At 33.4% G+C, this 17,232-nt stretch overlaps 1 long non-coding RNA gene and 1 pseudogene across 1 annotated transcript; one reads left to right on the top strand and one right to left on the bottom strand.

Annotated features, from left to right (window-relative positions):
• Positions 1–4,315: 4,315 nt before the first annotated feature.
• On the bottom strand, positions 4,316–13,286 carry LOC141611315 (ubiquitin domain-containing protein DSK2b-like; annotated as a pseudogene).
• Positions 13,287–15,257: 1,971 nt separating this feature from the next.
• LOC141611318 (uncharacterized) lies at positions 15,258–16,494 on the top strand. Its single transcript, XR_012528583.1, has 3 exons — positions 15,258–15,332; positions 16,145–16,288; positions 16,443–16,494. It is a non-coding gene; the product is annotated as an uncharacterized LOC141611318 (long non-coding RNA).
• The last annotated feature ends 738 nt before the right edge of the window (positions 16,495–17,232 follow it).

Genomic DNA, 17,232 nt, shown 5'->3' with positions numbered 1-17,232 from the left:
ATGATAATGAGACGGTTTCACTTAACTACCCAACACCAAACACCACCCACGACCCACCCAAGGCCACCCCACGACCCACCCCACCCACGTCCCACCACGGCCCACCCAAGGCCGACCAACCCCCACCCATAACCCTAAACCTAAACACAAACCCCTTTAATCATTCCCTTTTAATTCAAACACAAATTAAACTAAATCTAACTACAAATTAATCTAATATACTAACTACAAATAAATCTAACAAACTAATCACAAATTAATCAAACTAACTACAAATTAATCTAACAAATTAAACTAATTAAACTGAAATTAAACAAAAAAAACTAACCTAATTACAAGAGTGGAAGTGGCGGTGGAAGGGTGGTTGTGTGGTGTTGTTCGTTGCTAGTGTCGTCGCCGCTATCGTCGCTCTTTTTTTTTTTTTTTTTTGTTTCGTAAAGAGTAAAGTAAGAGAGAGGAGCGGCTGTTTCTATTAAAAATTTTGGCGACTGAAATTCATATTGGCGACTAAATTTCAGTCACCAAATTGGCGACTACCCCTAAATCCGTCGCCAAATGTAAAAAATCAGTCGCCACTTTTGATTCCCTTTTTAAAAAAGTAGCGACTGGTAATCCGAAAATCAGTCGCCAATTTGGCGACTACCACTATCAGTCGCCAAATTTCGGTCGCCTGTTTTAGTTTTTCTTGTAGTGTAATTCAATGTTAGATACACCATCATTTGGGCCACCAGCTAAATCATCACCGACTTCGAGAATCCACTCTGAAAATTATCTGATTTCATCAACGTCTGACTCTGCACTTCCGACTTGGAGTCTCATATTTTTCGTGAGTTTTAAAACCTTAAATTTAATAATTAAATAAGAGGGTCAGAATTGAATTACGAAGTAAATGTAACTATAGTAGCATTATAGTAAAAGCTGATGGTAAAATAAAATAGACATTATGTTCTAACCTTGCAATATCTCCATAAAGGAGAAGAACTGATAGCAGCACCAACAATATCTTGCCTGCTTCCTTTAGGTATAACATGCAAGATTTGTCGAAAATCACCGCCAAAGACCACAACTTTTCCTCCAAATAGTTTTTCAAGGTCTCCTTCCGGTGAAGTTCTCATGATATCTCTCAAGCTTCTATCAAGAGCTTCAAAACAATAACGATTAACCATAGGTATCTCGTCCCATATGATAAGCTTTGCCCTTTTTAATAGCTCTATCAAATCGGTTCCTGGTCGTATTCCATAACACGTGGAGTTTTCATCGACATTAATAGGTATGCTTAGTCGGGCGAGGGCGGACACTGTCATTGAAGAAGTAAGCACTTCATGTTCCTTCTTCAAAACATCTTTATCGTAAGATAACTCATCTGCCAAGAGCCTATTCGAGCACGTAGCAAGAATGTCAACGTCCGGATATGGCATGTTGTCAAACTTACGCAGGGAACTACCATTTCTTTGCAACCAAGATTCAATCTCGGATAGTGCGTAAGTCTGCAACTGCTCGTCTGTGAGTTGCAGATCTGTAATCACGAAAAATACAAAAATTTCGGTTAATGGAAGAGAACGTTACTATATGGAACTACTGAATAACGTAAATTATGGATCCAAGTACCTGGGTTACGTAGTTCCGTTCGTCTTCTGTGTAAGATATCATCTTATAATAACTTCCACGTCTTCTCCCACACTAATTCCGACTTCACTAAGCTATTTGTGAGCAAAAGGGTTGTGAAAAAATTCCTAAGATAAAATCCCGTCCCCCAATGACTCGCTTCCTCAATGGCATCAATGTACTCTTTATCATCACCAAGTAAGCCTAAAGCGTAGCAGGCCTCTTTGAAAGTTGTGTGAGGGACTCCATTTACAGTTCGAATATCTTTATATGATTTGCCTTTTACAAAGTTCAGTAGAGTTATCAAATAGTACCTCTCACCAACATTTGGAGACATATGATACATTCTGCTAAGAGTAAATCCTTTTTCCCTCAGTTTCCATACCTTTTCCTTTTGTTTCCATTCAAATTTTTGTGGAAACTCACAATATGTTAGATCTATACCATCAGATTTCAAATTGTTATATTCCATCCAAGCTGTGAATTTTGTCCTACCTCCTGAAGACCTTTCTACCACTTCGTCAAATGGATCGTCATCATGGAAAATAACGTTTTGCTCATTAGGTAGATGATAATCCAACCTTAAAACAGGGGGATCCTATAGTGAATAGGAAAGGCAAATATTCTCCAAATTGCTTCACATGGTGAAATATAACGGCAGTCGTATGTATTTGATCATTTTGATTTGGGTCTTGACTACCTATTAAAAAAAAAGGCATCATAAGACATTTAAGTGTAAATTTTTATGCCAAAAATTATGAAATAGAAAATAAATGAATAAAATTGAATACCATTATTGCTGCGAGTTGCACTAACAGTGACACGGTCATATCCTTTAATAATATACTTGAATAAGTACTTGATGAATCTTGCTTGGTTGCACCATTCAACGTTAATGTGAGCACGATATTTCAACAATAAATCTGCATTGTATGGAACAACATATCCGTTATGAATCGTTTTACCATTTTTCTCAATTGTTGTTCCATTCTCCCTTCTCTTGTAAACTGGATAATCATCACCGTCAACAGTAGTTCTTTCATTAAACCTCTTTGGAAACTTTTTAGAGCAAATTCCATCAATCATGCATGGCGCATCTGGGTTAAGTTCTCCACATGGACCATGAATCATACAATCTTTGACTGCTGCATAAAGGGTTGGGTTTTCTAAGGGGTCTGGAATTTCAGCACTTATAATACGGTCAACATCGACGACTTCTGGGAACTTGTCATGAGGGAGGCCACGTTTTTGGAATTCAATAGTGTAAACAACTGGAAAAAAAAATCCGAAAAAAAAATTAGTTGATTAAATGGAGTTAATTATCAAAATTATTCCAGCTAAAGATTATAAAAGATATGTTTAAAAAGTAAACTAAATAATTAAAATGATAAATTCACCTGCCCTTGTTCGTCCAAAAATATGTCGTTCTTTAAGGTCCCGCATGAGCTAGTCGAGTTTCAACTTAAATACTCGAGTAAGTATATCAGGTCTATCCTCTGGCCGTAGTCCTCTCTTTTGAACAAACCTAGTAATTTCAGGTCATTTTTGGTTGCATGTGAAGGTAATAAACAAATCAGGATACCCACAACACCTTCAAATGGTCATTGTATTTTGATATGTTTCTCTCATGTAACCCTTACTCCCTTTAAAAGATGAGGGGACAATGAAACGAACACCAGCGGAGGACGGATTCATTTGTTCTATAGCGGCTGCATTTTCTAGATTCTTGAAGTTCTCCGACCGCAACTTTGGTTGGTTGAAACGGATGTACTTTAAGCGGTCAGATTCTATCATCGTGCAACCGTCAGCAACGAATTATTGAAATAGTTTTCCTCACAAAAAAATAAAGTTAGAACAATTTTTTTTAAAGAAACCATATATTTAAACACAAAATTAATTGAAGGTTAAAATAATAAAAAATTTAAATAAAAAAGGAAAAAATTAATAAGCACAAAAAAACTAATTAGGTCCAAAAGAATATACCTCCCATCAAAATAGTTGGATATTCCTTGGCCGAATATCTGTCTTGAATGCGAAAAGTAAACCACTCCCTCAAGGTTAACTTATCCCTAGTGTTCTCATTGCTACTTGAAGATGCTATAGAATGTTGACTATGAGGGATATCAAGTCTATGACCATCCTCTCCACGCGGAAAGAGAATGGGGTACTGCAAGGCTAAATAAGAAGCATGTAGCTCTGATATACGTTGTAGTCTACTAGAGCGTTCCTCAACCACAATGTCCCTACTATCAACTGTGTTCTCCATATCTCCCACAATAAGGGCAGCCACCTCTGAGACAGTAGATAACTTATATGTCCTCCCATCTGTATTACGTGCACTAATGAGCCTTAACCTCATCATCAACACCTTGGTGTAGCCGATCTCTAGCCATTCTAAATAATTTTGGCAAAACATTATAACGATCAACCATTTATTTTAAATCCTTCATTAGACCATCGTCAAACTGAATACTATTAGTAGAGCTGCATATATAATTGTTAAATATTAAAATATTAAATAGAAGAAAAATTGACTAAAACTTTGAAATAGAAAAAAAAGGCTAACCTTAGAGCGTTCTTCCTGTGCTTGAACTCCTCTTCGGTGTCGTAAATATAAAGTTGAGAAAATTTGGGCGGTGCGTCATTATTAGATAAGAAACTTCCAATTAAATGTGTATTTTTCCCACCTATTCTAAATGTGTAAGGACCCCTACCTCGATTCACTGAATGATCTATTTTGCCACCCATAGATGTAAATGAAAACATATTATTGTAACTACGTATGTTCTCAATGAAATGTTTACTTTTGGGGTGTTTTCGCATTAAGAGATCACATAACAACTTTGGAGGTTTTTTTTATAAACGGAAGTTCTACTATTCCATTTTTACAACACATAGTAAAAGAGGGCACCACGGGCTTGCTATCCATACGATCCCTTTCACCATACCACATCTGAGCTCCGCATTTAGTGCAAGTGTAAATAGGGTCCCCGATATCATCGTATCCTTCAAGATCTGTTAGTAAAGAGAAATGTCAATAGAAAAGAATGAAAAATAATTGTGCTTGAAATATGAAAATAATATGACCTTGAAGGTCATCATCTTCCATTCTTAAACGATTATTAGCTTCATAAGATTCATATGCTGATGAAAGATACCTTGCTATATCTCGGATCATGTTTTGTTTTTCAAAATGCCGCTGTAGTGAAGTGTTATCGGTGATCTCATTTTCATTCCCCGAAAGTTGCTGTTCAATATTATCTGTACAAATGTATAAATTTTGTAAATGTTAATTTTTTTTCCTTTATTTGAATAAAGTGTAAGGTTTTGATGAAATTTACCAAATGTGATAGTGCTGGATGGAGTTGTGTTTCTTTAGCTGGAAGAATTTTTAGCAATCCTTCTTTGACGTAAGATAAACTTTCTCTTTTCCTTCGCTAACTTTGCTGCCTGTTGTTGTTGGGTTAAATAAATATTATGGCCCGTAAAAACTACCAAATTTGCATTGGATCTTTTGACGGACAATTTTTGTTTCCGTTGTTTCCTTGAGGTTTGTGCAAGTAGGTAGTCGTTTACACCTTTTCCCAACTTATAATCTATGAGACAAAATTAAGGTACACATTTGGGTTATTAAAAAATCAAATAGTTATAAGTTGATTTTTTCTCAAAGAGTTAGTAAGTCGATTACCATTCCAAAAGTTGCTTATAGAGGCTGCCATTAGTTTATTTTTCGTCCTATCTGGTGCTTTTTTAAAACAACAAAAATTGTTGAGTACATTATTCAGATAACGAAAAAGAATAATTTTTCATTTTCACAGCTATACTTTATTTAAAAACAAATTCACAAAGTGATAGACATACCAGTTTGAGATTGATACAATTGTGATTTACCCTTATGTGGCTGAATTGACAACTGACTTTGAATATTTGGATGCGGTTGAAGTGTTTGAGTAAAATTAGTCAATTTAAGATAATGAGGAAAAAAATAAATAAATAAATAAATAAGTTAGTAACATAAAAATCAGAGTGATTGGTACGTACTTATTTTTATAGAAATCCTTAATTGAGAAACATACCATTTAGGGAGTTATACAACGGTGTTTTACCCTTACTTTGTTGAATTGATGTTTGCCGTTGGATATGTGGAGGTGTTTGAAATACTTGCGTGAAATCAAACACTATAACATCATGTGTGGTGCAACAATATTTGGCAGAGGATTAGAGTTTGGAGCACCTACTTATAAAAGAATCTTGTAAAACCGCTGACGTGGCACAACAATATTTCAGAAAAGTACTCTACAAGGCTTCTCCTTTACTCTCACAATTTCAGTCTTTCTCAGCCAATCACATTGCCATGTCAGCGGTGTCAAGTTATTGCCTTTTGAAACCAATTTTCTATAAAAAACGAGTAATTGCAATGCACATAATAACCGTATGAAGTTATTGTCTTATTAACCCAATTTTCCATAAAAAACGAGTAATTACAATGCACATTTTCTATAAAAAACGAGTAATTGCAATGCACATAAAAACCGTGTGAAATTATTGTCTTTTTAACTCAATTTTCCATAAAAAACGAGTAATTACAATGCACATATTAAACCGTGTGAAATGCATTTTCAACCCAATTATCCATAAAAAACGACTGATTCAAATTCACATAAAACGTCTCCATTCTTCACCATTCAGATTTCAATTTTCCACAAAAAACACAATCATCACAATACCCGTTGCAGTACCCAATTAAAAAAAAAACCTATTTTAAAAGCGAGACAATTAATAGACATGAAATTACACATTAAAAAAAAACAGCCCATATAAATTACATATAAAACAACAAACAACATAAATTACACATAAAACCCTATTAAAAAAACAGCCCATATAAAACAACAAACAATATAAATTACACATAAAACTCTTACTCTACCCTATTAAAAAATCGGTCCATCTTTCCTCTTAATTCCCCTTCACTTCCTCTTCATTCGTTCTCCATCTTTCCTCCATCTTTCAACCTGTAAAAAATTTTCTAAAAAGCTATTCTCAAAAATTTCTTCTCAATTTCTCAATTGGCCATGACAAATATTCTTACTATTAGTCAACTCAAATATGGAGTTAGACTTACTCAAATGAATGTTAGGGTTGTTCACAAATGGTCCAGGCTAAAATTTAGCAACAAAAACAACAAAGATAATAAGATGAAACTCGATGCCATTGAACTATTATTTGTTGATTCAGAGGTATTTCTATTTTCTTTTCAAAATATAGAGGTTGATTATGTATATAACCAAATTACTACCTTAGTTTTCAAAACCCTTCATCTACACAAGAAGGCCAAAAACCTTCATCTACACAAGAAATGCAAAAACCGACAGGATAGGTACGGAAGAAGATCATTTGTAAAAACCTTCATCTACACAAGAAAAGCTACATAAATGCACAACAGTGAAAACGTACCTTTACAATTCTTAAAATATCAACATGATTAGTAATTTTTTTTTTTTTTGTTAACAATTTTTATTATTACAGAATGAGGTTATCCAAGCAACTATTCGGAAACAATTAATTTCCCATTTCGGATCACAACTGTCTGTTGGTGGGGTGTACACCATTCGCAACTCAACAGTAGATAACAACACCGGCCTAGACAAGGCAACCCCTCATCCATACCGTTTAAAGTTTGAGTATTCAACAAAAGTTCATTCCACAAATGATCAAGCAATTCCAATAAGACTATATTGATTTGCAAGTTTCAACGACATATTGGAGGGTAAAATTCCCAATACACATTATATAGGTATGACTCTACAAATTTAATATTTATCATCAATTTTTTTTTATTTTCGAGCTACTGTGTTTTTTTTTTAAAAAAATATTTCATTTTTTACCTTTGCAGATGTTATAGGAAAGCTATATGAAATTGGTCCGATAACAGAAACTCCAAACAAATATGCATGCCGTACTATTAAGCTTGAAGATTTTCAGTAACCCTCATCTCTATTTATCTTGAATTCGAAAATATTTCACCTTCATAAATTTTATATATCTTAAACTAAAATTTTTTTGTTTAAAATTTTAGGTGAACAAAGCGTTCATGCACATTATGGGATCTTTTCACGGTTCAAATACCCGATATCATTTCCAAACTTCCCAATCCAGAACAGTCAAAGGTCATTGTCATCCAATGTGTTCAAACAAAAAAATACGAAGGTACTGTAACTCATACATTATATGATCAAAATAATTTTAATCTTGATATAAGACTCTAATATTGAACCTCTTATACTTAATTTTTTAGGTAATTGGCGCGTCCAAACAACTTTCAACGCGTACGTGTGGAAAGACTAAACAAAATAAGTTAGCGTAAAGGAACTAGAGTTCAGGTAACTGCCACAAATTCTTTGATTTCAAATTATTTTGATCATATAATAGTGGCTGGTAGTTAAAATTGTGAAAAAAAAAATATATATATAAAAGAGTGATACCTTTGCTCAAATTCTTTGAGTTCTGGTATGTCGGGATTGACTTAAAAAACAATAGCGTAAAGGAACCATAGAGTTCAGGTAACTCTGCTACTGTTTTTCAAGTCAATCCCGACATACCAGAACTCAAAGAGAGCAAAAGTATCGCTCTTTTATATTTTTTTTCCACAATTTTAACTACCAGCAACTATTATATGATTAAAATAATTTGAAATCAAAGATTTTGTGGCAGTTACCTGAACTCTATGGTTCCTTTACGCTAACTTATTTTGTTAAGTCTTTCCACACGTACGCGTTGAAAGTTGTTTGGGCGTCAATTACCTAAAAAATTAAGTATAAGAGGTTCAATATTAGAGTCTTATATCAACATTAAAATTATTTTGATCATATAATGTATGAATTACAGTACCTTCATATTTTTTGTTTGAACACATTGGATGACAATGACCTTTGACTGTTCTGGATTGGGAAGTTTGGAAATGATATCGGGTATTTGAACCGTGAAAAGATCCCATAATGTGCATGAAAGCTTTGTTCCCCTAAAATTTTAAACAAAAAAATTTTAGTTTAAGATATATAAAATTTATGAAGGTGAAATATTTTCGAATTCAAGATAAATAGAGATGAGGGTTACTGAAAATCTTCAAGCTTAATAGTACGGCATGCATATTTGTTTGGAGTTTCTGTTATCGGACCAATTTCATATAGCTTTCCTATAACATCTGCAAAGGTAAAAAATGAAATATTTTTTTATAAAAAAAAAAAACAGCAGCTCGAAAATAAAAAAAAATTGATGATAAATATTAAATTTGGAGAGTCATACCTATATAATGTGTATTGGGAATTTTACCCTCCAAGATGTCGTTGCAACTTGCAAATCGATAGTCTTATTGGAATTGTTGGATCATTTGTGGAATGAACTTTTGTTGAATACTCAAACTTTAAACGGTATGGATGAGGGGTTGCCTTGTCTAGGCCGGTGTTGTTATCTACTGTTGAGTTGCGAATGGTGTACACCCCACCAACAGACAGTTGTGATCCGAAATGGAAAATTAATTGTTTCCGAATAGCTGCTTGGATAACCTCATTCTGTAATAATAAAAATTGCCAAAAAAAATTGTTAACAAAAAAAAAATACTAATGATGCTGATATTTTAAGAATTGTAAAGGTACGTTTTCACTGTTGTGCATTTATTTAGCTTTTCTTGTGTAGATGAAGGTTTTTACAAATGATCTTCTTCGGTACCTATCCTGTCGGTTTTTGCCCTTCCTGTCGGTTTTTGCATTTCTTGTGTAGATGAAGGTTTTTGGCCTTCTTGTGTAGATGAAGGGTTTTGAAAACTAAGGTAGTAATTTGGTTATATACATAATCAACCTCTATATTTTGAAAAGAAAATAGACATACCTCTGAATCAACAAATAATAGTTCAATGGCATCGAGTTTCTTCTTATTATCTTTGTTGTTTTTGTTGCTAAATTCTAGCCTAGACCATTTGTGAACAACCCTAACATTCATTTGAGTAAGTCTAACTCCGTATTTGAGTTGACTAATAGTAAGAACATTTGTCATGGCCATTTGAGAAATTGAGAAGAAATTTTTGAGAATAGCTTTTTAGAAATTTTTTTACAGGTTGAAAGATGGAGGACGAATGAAGAGGAAGTGAAGGGGAATTAAGAGGAAAATAAAGAGGTTTATGGCAACTGTGATTTCCGAGAAGTTTATGGAGAATATAAAGATTTATGGACCGATTTTTTAATAGGGTAGAGTAAGAGTTTTATGTGTAATTTATATTGTTTGTTGTTTTATATGTAATTTATATGGGCTGTTTTTTTTTTTGACGGTTTTTTAATAGGGTAGATTAAGGGTTTTATGTGTAATTTATGTTGTTTGTTGTTTTATATGTAATTTATATAGGTTGTTTTTTTTTTTAATGTGTAATTTCATGTCTATTAATTGTCTCGCTTTTTAAAATAGGTTTTTTTTTAATTGGGTACTGCAATGGGTATTGTGATGATTGTGTTTTTTGTGGAAAATTGAAATCTGAATGGTGAAGAATGGAGACGTTTTATGTGAATTTGAATCAGTCGTTTTTTATGGATAATTGGGTTAAAAATGCAATAATTTCACACGGTTTAATATGTGCATTGTAATTACTCGTTTTTTATGGAAAATTGGGTTAAAAAGGCAATAATTTCACACGGTTTTTATGTGCATTGCAGTTACTCGTTTTTTATAGAAAATGTGCATTGTAATTACTCGTTTTTTATGGAAAATTGGGTTAACTTCACACGGTTATTATGTGCATTGCAATTACTCGTTTTTTATAGAAAATTGGTTTCAAAAGGCAATAACTTGACACCGCTGACATGGCAATGTGATTGGCTGAGAAAGACTGAAATTGTGAGAGTAAAGGAGAGGCCTTGTAGAGTACTTTTCTGAAATATTGTTGCGCCACGTCAGCGGTTTTACAAGATACTTAATCCAGCCCTAAGTGCAACTAAACATAGAAAGCAACCAAAACCGAAGAGCTAACACGACGAGAGTAAATGGGAAAAAGAAAAGGGAAAAAAGAAAGAAACTAACCAGGCACATTGCTCCATGGGTTTGGCAGAGGATTAGAGTTTGGAGCACCAGAATCAGATCCAGGAGTAGATGGATTGTTCGACCCATCTCTCTGCTGTCCACCAGTAGCTGCCTGAGTCCCAAAAACAGCGGCGAGCGGATTTGAATTCAGATTGTTGCCTGAATCCGCGGCCATTGTGGTTGCATTCAGAAAAGGCTCTTGCACATTCTCATACATGCGCCTAAGCATATTAAATCCTTCGGGAGAAGATTCAATATTGCTCATTGCTCGATCAGTGTTGCGCATCATCTCGCGTATGAGCTCAGGATTCCTAGCTGTTTCAAGGGTTTGTCTGAGAATGCTAGGGTCATTCAATATGTGAGCAAGCTCGGGATTTCTATCAATGATCTCCTGCATTTGAGGGTTATTCATAATAAGGTTACGCATAATATCTGGATTGTTCATCAACCTCTCGAAGGCAGGCATGTTCATTATGTCTCTCATTATGTTTGGGTTTTGGTTAAGTTGTTGTTGCATCTGTCCAAAATCTGGAATTCCAGCTCCGAGTAAACCAGAAGCTCCTGTCCCACCAAGGCCACCCAATCCAAGCCCAGGAAATAAGTTTGACTCAAGACCAGGACCTCCCAAACCTCTCCCTTCAGTAGGGGCCGCACTACGTGCAGCTTCAGTGGAAGTTGGCCAGGTGTCCCAGAATTTGGAGCACCAGAAGATGTGGTGGAAGCAGACGAAGCAAAGCCACGAACCATATGAATTGTATGATCTGCCTGTAAACCTTCCAAGGAATAGGGAGAAGTTTATCAATGTGTGCCCACAAAATATCGAGGAAATTTCACCAGAAAACAATTAAACTGAATACTACAGGAATGTCGAAGACAATGAATGCAGTTCAATGTACTAAATTCAATGAGGAAAAAGAAAATTAAATTCAAGTACTGAAATGAATTGGTTGATTACTGGTACTACAAAAAAAAAAAAAAAAAGGACAATCATAAGATTAGATGTCACGAGACCACTGCCTGGCATTTTGTTCTTAGTTACACAGAAGAGTCGATTGCCTTTGTTGTAAGCTGAAACCCTAAAAAAATAGAAACAGGAGATTTTGACCGCGCATAACCAAAGCAGGGGTATAAGCAAATTTATTTCAACCTATTCACTTCACGGCACAAGTGAGAACGTGACATCTAATGAAACACAAATGTTCCATACCAGACAACACAGTATACAGCCTTTCTTCACGGAAAGAATTATAAGACGATAAAAAGACGATTGAGTCTGTGCTTCACGTCTAAGCAATGCATTTTGAAGAACAATGTTGACTACTACTCAGAATTCAGAATTATCATTCTTCTACATCATATTTGACATGTAGACTATCCTCAAAAGGCAATGATTTCGGCCCAAGACACGGCACTGAAAGTCTGAAACGCACCAATACCAAGCACTCCTCCAATGTAGTCTCTTTATTAAAAAAGTTGGCAGATTGCTACTACGGCTAAACAGCATAGTGTAGATGCAAGCTCTTATCACTATCGAGTAAAATGTCATTAAAGTTCGTCAACAATCAAGTGTCACAATCATTACATTTACAAGAACACACCATACTCCTACTCCATAAGTCACAAGAAATTCCTGCACTCACCAATTAAGATGAACCGGAAAACATCATCTTCACTGTCAATCAACTAACCTTCCAATGCTTAAAATCAAGAACTACTAAAATGAAGAGTTTGCCAACATATCAGCAGTTCAAAGGTCAAACATACCCTCTCCGTCCCGGTCAGTACTTTACGTTTTCCTTATTTTGCTATCTCAGTCATTTTCTAGCATCTCGTTTTAATCCTTCACATATTTAAATTGTTTTTTTCACTTTTTGTCATTTATTTATAAAGCATGTCCTCTCCAAAATCAGTGGCCATTGTGTCAAAAGCAAACGTAAAGAATTGATCGGGGCAGAGTGAGTATTATCAAACAAACTCTTCCAAATACTATCGCCGAATCGCACAGTTCGCAAACCAGCTATCAAAACTCGATTCGAAGCGAAAATCATCCAGACGACGAATAATCCGCGACATCATCATATCCAAACATCACAAAAAATACAAAAAAACAATAAAAAAAAGAGGGAGAAATAATACCATAACTAGTTAGGGTATGATCGTCTTTTAAAATGCGAACTTTGTAAATCAATCGCTGTTGTTCGGCAGGAACATCGGAATTCTGTGCGACAACAACCTTGAAATCTCGGACAGATGAATCAAGCCTTGTTTTTACGGTAAATTTGGAGCCATTAGAGCACCGTATGTTCACCGCAACCTCATCTCCGCCGTCGCCGGTGGTGGATTCATCGGCGGCGGCGGCGGTGGTCGTAGTGTCGGAAGAATCGTCAGAAGTTGCCATTGTTGGTGATTGCGAAGAAATTATTTGACGATTGATTGGAAAAATAAGAAAGAAATGAAAGAATTTGGAGGAAATGTAATGCGTAGTTTTTTACGGCAGTGATTGATTTTGATTGGTCGGTTGTGGAAACTAAAGAAAAAGGGAAAATAATGCGACTTGGAAAGTTGCAAGACAAAAGAACAAGGCCACGAGGGTCCAGACTCGATCGGTCGACCACTCCAGGTTCTATTTAGGGTCCGACACTTCGGTTTGTGTGTTTTTATGTCACGGATGGCGACTCATCGATTCGAAAAGAATTCTTTGTTACATTAAGGCCATGTTCTTTTGGACTGAAATTGTTCGAACTAAACTGAACTTAATGAAGCTGAACTAAACTGAACTTAATGAAGCTGAATTGAACTAAACTGAACTGAACTCAAATAAAAATAAAAATAAAAATAAAAATAAAAAGATAACTAGTGTAACACCCGTGAAAAATCACGGGTTTGTGTACATTTTTTTTCTAAAGATGACTATAAATTTTAGTTATTATATAACCAATTCTATTTATTGAACATGTGTACTTTTTAAAAATAAAAAAGAAATAATATAATATCATTAAAAATATTAAAATATAAAAATATAAATTATAACATTCAAATTTCAGAACTTTAAGATATGTAAATTAATTAATAAGATAGCATATGATAATGTTAATAGGAGTAACCAGTAATTCGCTTTCAAATTGATCGATATTGAGCTTAATAATAATCGGGTTATAAATTGAATCGAGTCCATAACGGGTCGAGTTGGGGATCGGTTTCGAGTTTGATAAAATTAAAGAGATAATGAATTTAATCTTAAAAAAAAAAAGAGTAGTAAAAAACAATATTAACCGAGGGCGTAGTGAAAATAATTATATAACCAATTTTATTTACTGAACATGTGTACTATTTAAAAATATATATACAGAAATTATAACATTTAAATTTGAGAACTTTAAGATAAGTAAATTAATAAAATAACACATGATAATGTTAATAGGAGTAAAAGTTGTAAGACGGGATTAAAATGAAACAATTAAGACATAGTTGAAAAAGGAAATTATAACTTACAAATTTAAGTACTTTAAGTAAAAAAAACTTTTCATAATGAATTTTTAATTGAAAGAACAAAAAAAAATAACAGTTTATGTGTCGTGTTTAGAGGTCGGACATACGTATGCAACATTTTCATTTCAAATTGGGTCGTGGTTAGAGCCCAAATTGAACAGCCCAAACAAATAATTCTCGAGAGTTCATTACACACAATCATTTTTTACAATCAAATTATGAAAATCAATATCATCTTCTTCATCACCCTTCTGATATCGTCCTCAACCTTCACTCGTCCTCAACCTTCACTTAAATCATCATCAAAATCAACTTAATGAATTCGATCAAACTTCTTCTATCCTTCGTTCTCAAACTCGATCCATCTCAGTCACCACTTTACGATTGAAGATTATTCAACCAGATTCGACAATTCTTCATTAATTTACGAAATCATTGAAAAATGACAATAAAAATCGTGAAAATGGTTGATTCATTATGTTATTATTGTAGATCAAGGTTCGTTTTTTCGGATCTATAATTTTGTCTTTATTTTTTTTTTTTTTTTAATTTCGGTAAAGTAGTAGTTGTTTTTAATTTGTACTATATTGTTTTTTTTTTTTATTGCATGTTGTTGGAAGTTGTTGAAAAGGCACTCCAGATCTTCTAAAATGATGGATCTGTTGATATTAAGGTTATTAATTTATTATTGTAGATCAAGGTTCGTTTTTTCGGATATACAATTTTGTCTTTATTTTTTTTATTTTTTTTATTTTTTTTATTTTTTTTAATTCCGGTAAAGTAGCAATCCACGTTTTTTAATTTGTACTATAATTGTTTTTTTTATTGCATGTTGTTGGAAGTTGTTGAATAGGAACTCCAGATCTTCTAAAATGATGGATCTGTTGATATTAAGGTTATTATTGTAGATCAAGGTTAGTTTTTTCTGATATACGATTTTATCTTTTTGTTGTTTGAAATTTCGCATTTTTGTTTAAGTATTCTCACTGGGACGGAAGAAGTAAACTTTTCGTGATCTGGGCTATTATAGCAATTGAGACTTTTTGATTAAATAAACGATCATTTTATTCTTTTGGGTGTTTTTTTTTTCATTGTGCAGCAAGCAATGCAAGGTTTCACTCAGAAGATTGTTCAGATGATGAAGAGTGAGAGATTATTTGCATCTCGAGGAGGTCCTATAATTCTATCTCATGTCTGGCATTATTTTTCACAGAAGTTGCGCAAATTCTCATATGAGACGGTCTCTTGATAATATTATCGTGAGACTGACACAAATGATAGTTAAATAGTGAAAGTAGTTAGAATCAATCTCCTCAGGTAGTTTAAGATATGATCAAAAAAAATTAGAATACCCAGATCGTGTTTTTGATTGATTTTATTCTTGTATGTGAGTTTAAGTTAAATGGGTATTAATTTATTGTGTTAATTATTGTATTCTTTTGATTTTTGTTTGATTGGGTTTAGTAAAGTTTTGATTTTTTTATGTTTATTTTCATGTGTTTTGTATTAATTTTGTTTAATTATTGTATTAGTTTGAATTTGTTTTGTGATTGGAGAAAATATTTGATTTTTGGTGTGAAAATGGTATTTTAGCTTGAGTTTTAGGTAATCATTTAATTATTTTCATGTGTTTTGTATTATTTTTTGTTTATTTATTGTTTTATTCTGGTATTTTGTTTGGTTGGGTGTAGTAAAGATTTGATTTTTAGGCGTCTATATATTTATGTGATTGATTTTTAATATATTTTTGTTGATTTGCTAATTAAGGAAAGAATAATTCTTTCATTGTGTAAATTGTAGAATAGATGGTGCTTTATTTTGAAGATGTCACAACTCACAACTATGAAGTAATGGGTTTGTTTTGGCTAGATTTTGATTGTATTCACATTTCACAAGTTACTTGTGATTAATTTGATTGTGTTTTGTTTTTCCTGATTTACTGACTTATATGTGAAATGCTCACATACATCAACTGTAATGTCAGATTGAGAATGAATACGGATCAGAAAATAAGGAATTTGGGGATGCAGGCGAAGCCTATAGAAACTGGGCTGCAAAAATGGCAGTTGGTCTGAATTCTGGAGTTCCGTGGTTGATGTGCAAGGAAGATGATGCTCCTGACCCAATGGTAAGATGATTTTCTCATGTGACTTCTTAAACTATATAGAGTTATTAACAGAAGTTTGGCACTTTCAAATTTCTAATGCGATTTCATAAAGTGTATTTTAATAGATGGATCAACTGATTAGTTTTTCCGGGTTCTACATATGTATTGCTGATAGATAAACACATGCAATGATTTCTACTGTGATTATTTCAAGCCCAACAAACCAACAAACCACTAATGTGGACTGAAGCTTGGAGTGGATGGTAATTAAATCTTTAACTTTGTTGCTGAATATAAAGGAATATTTCAGATTTTTTTTGGGTGACAATTTTACACTGCCAACACTATAATTGTTTTTTTAATTTGTACTATAATTATTATTTTTAATGTGATTGATCGATAATAGTATTGTCATTTGCAGGGTTAGATTTATTTTAATTGTACTTTTCCTGAACCTGCAACAATTTGTGAGGTAATAATATCTGTTTCCAATACTTTTAGTTTGTAAATAAGCTTTAAATTATGGTCGTGAATAGAATTGTAAATGTTTGTTGTTGTGTTTGTAATGAGGTGAGGTGATACTTTTAAAAAAGTGTTGGAGAGCTGGTATAAGAAGCATTGTCAATCCCGCCTTACAAATAAGAGAAGGTAATCTTCTCTGTTATATGTTCTATTAGCTCATCCTTATTGCCAGTATAGCTTTTCGTAATGTAACATTATAGTCAATATTGTGGTTATATTAGTTGCATCAAATTAGTAGATTTATAAGACGAATGAGAAAGGAAAATGAAAGAACAAATTAATTAAAATAAAAGATAAATTACTTTAAATAAGGTTCTAATACAAACAAAAATAGAATAGTGTATCAAATCACGAAAATCTAAGACAAATTTATAGTTTGTCGAAAATCTCCTTGTAAACAACATTAGATGTCTTATTAGTCACTCCTTTGTCTTCATCTAGAA

The sequence above is a fragment of the Silene latifolia genome, chromosome 11, assembly GCF_048544455.1.
Source record: "Silene latifolia isolate original U9 population chromosome 11, ASM4854445v1, whole genome shotgun sequence".
In the NCBI taxonomy this organism is placed as follows: Eukaryota; Viridiplantae; Streptophyta; class Magnoliopsida; order Caryophyllales; family Caryophyllaceae; genus Silene; species Silene latifolia.
Note: the sequence above shows the minus strand (reverse complement) of the source record. Positions and strands in the feature narration are given on the sequence as shown.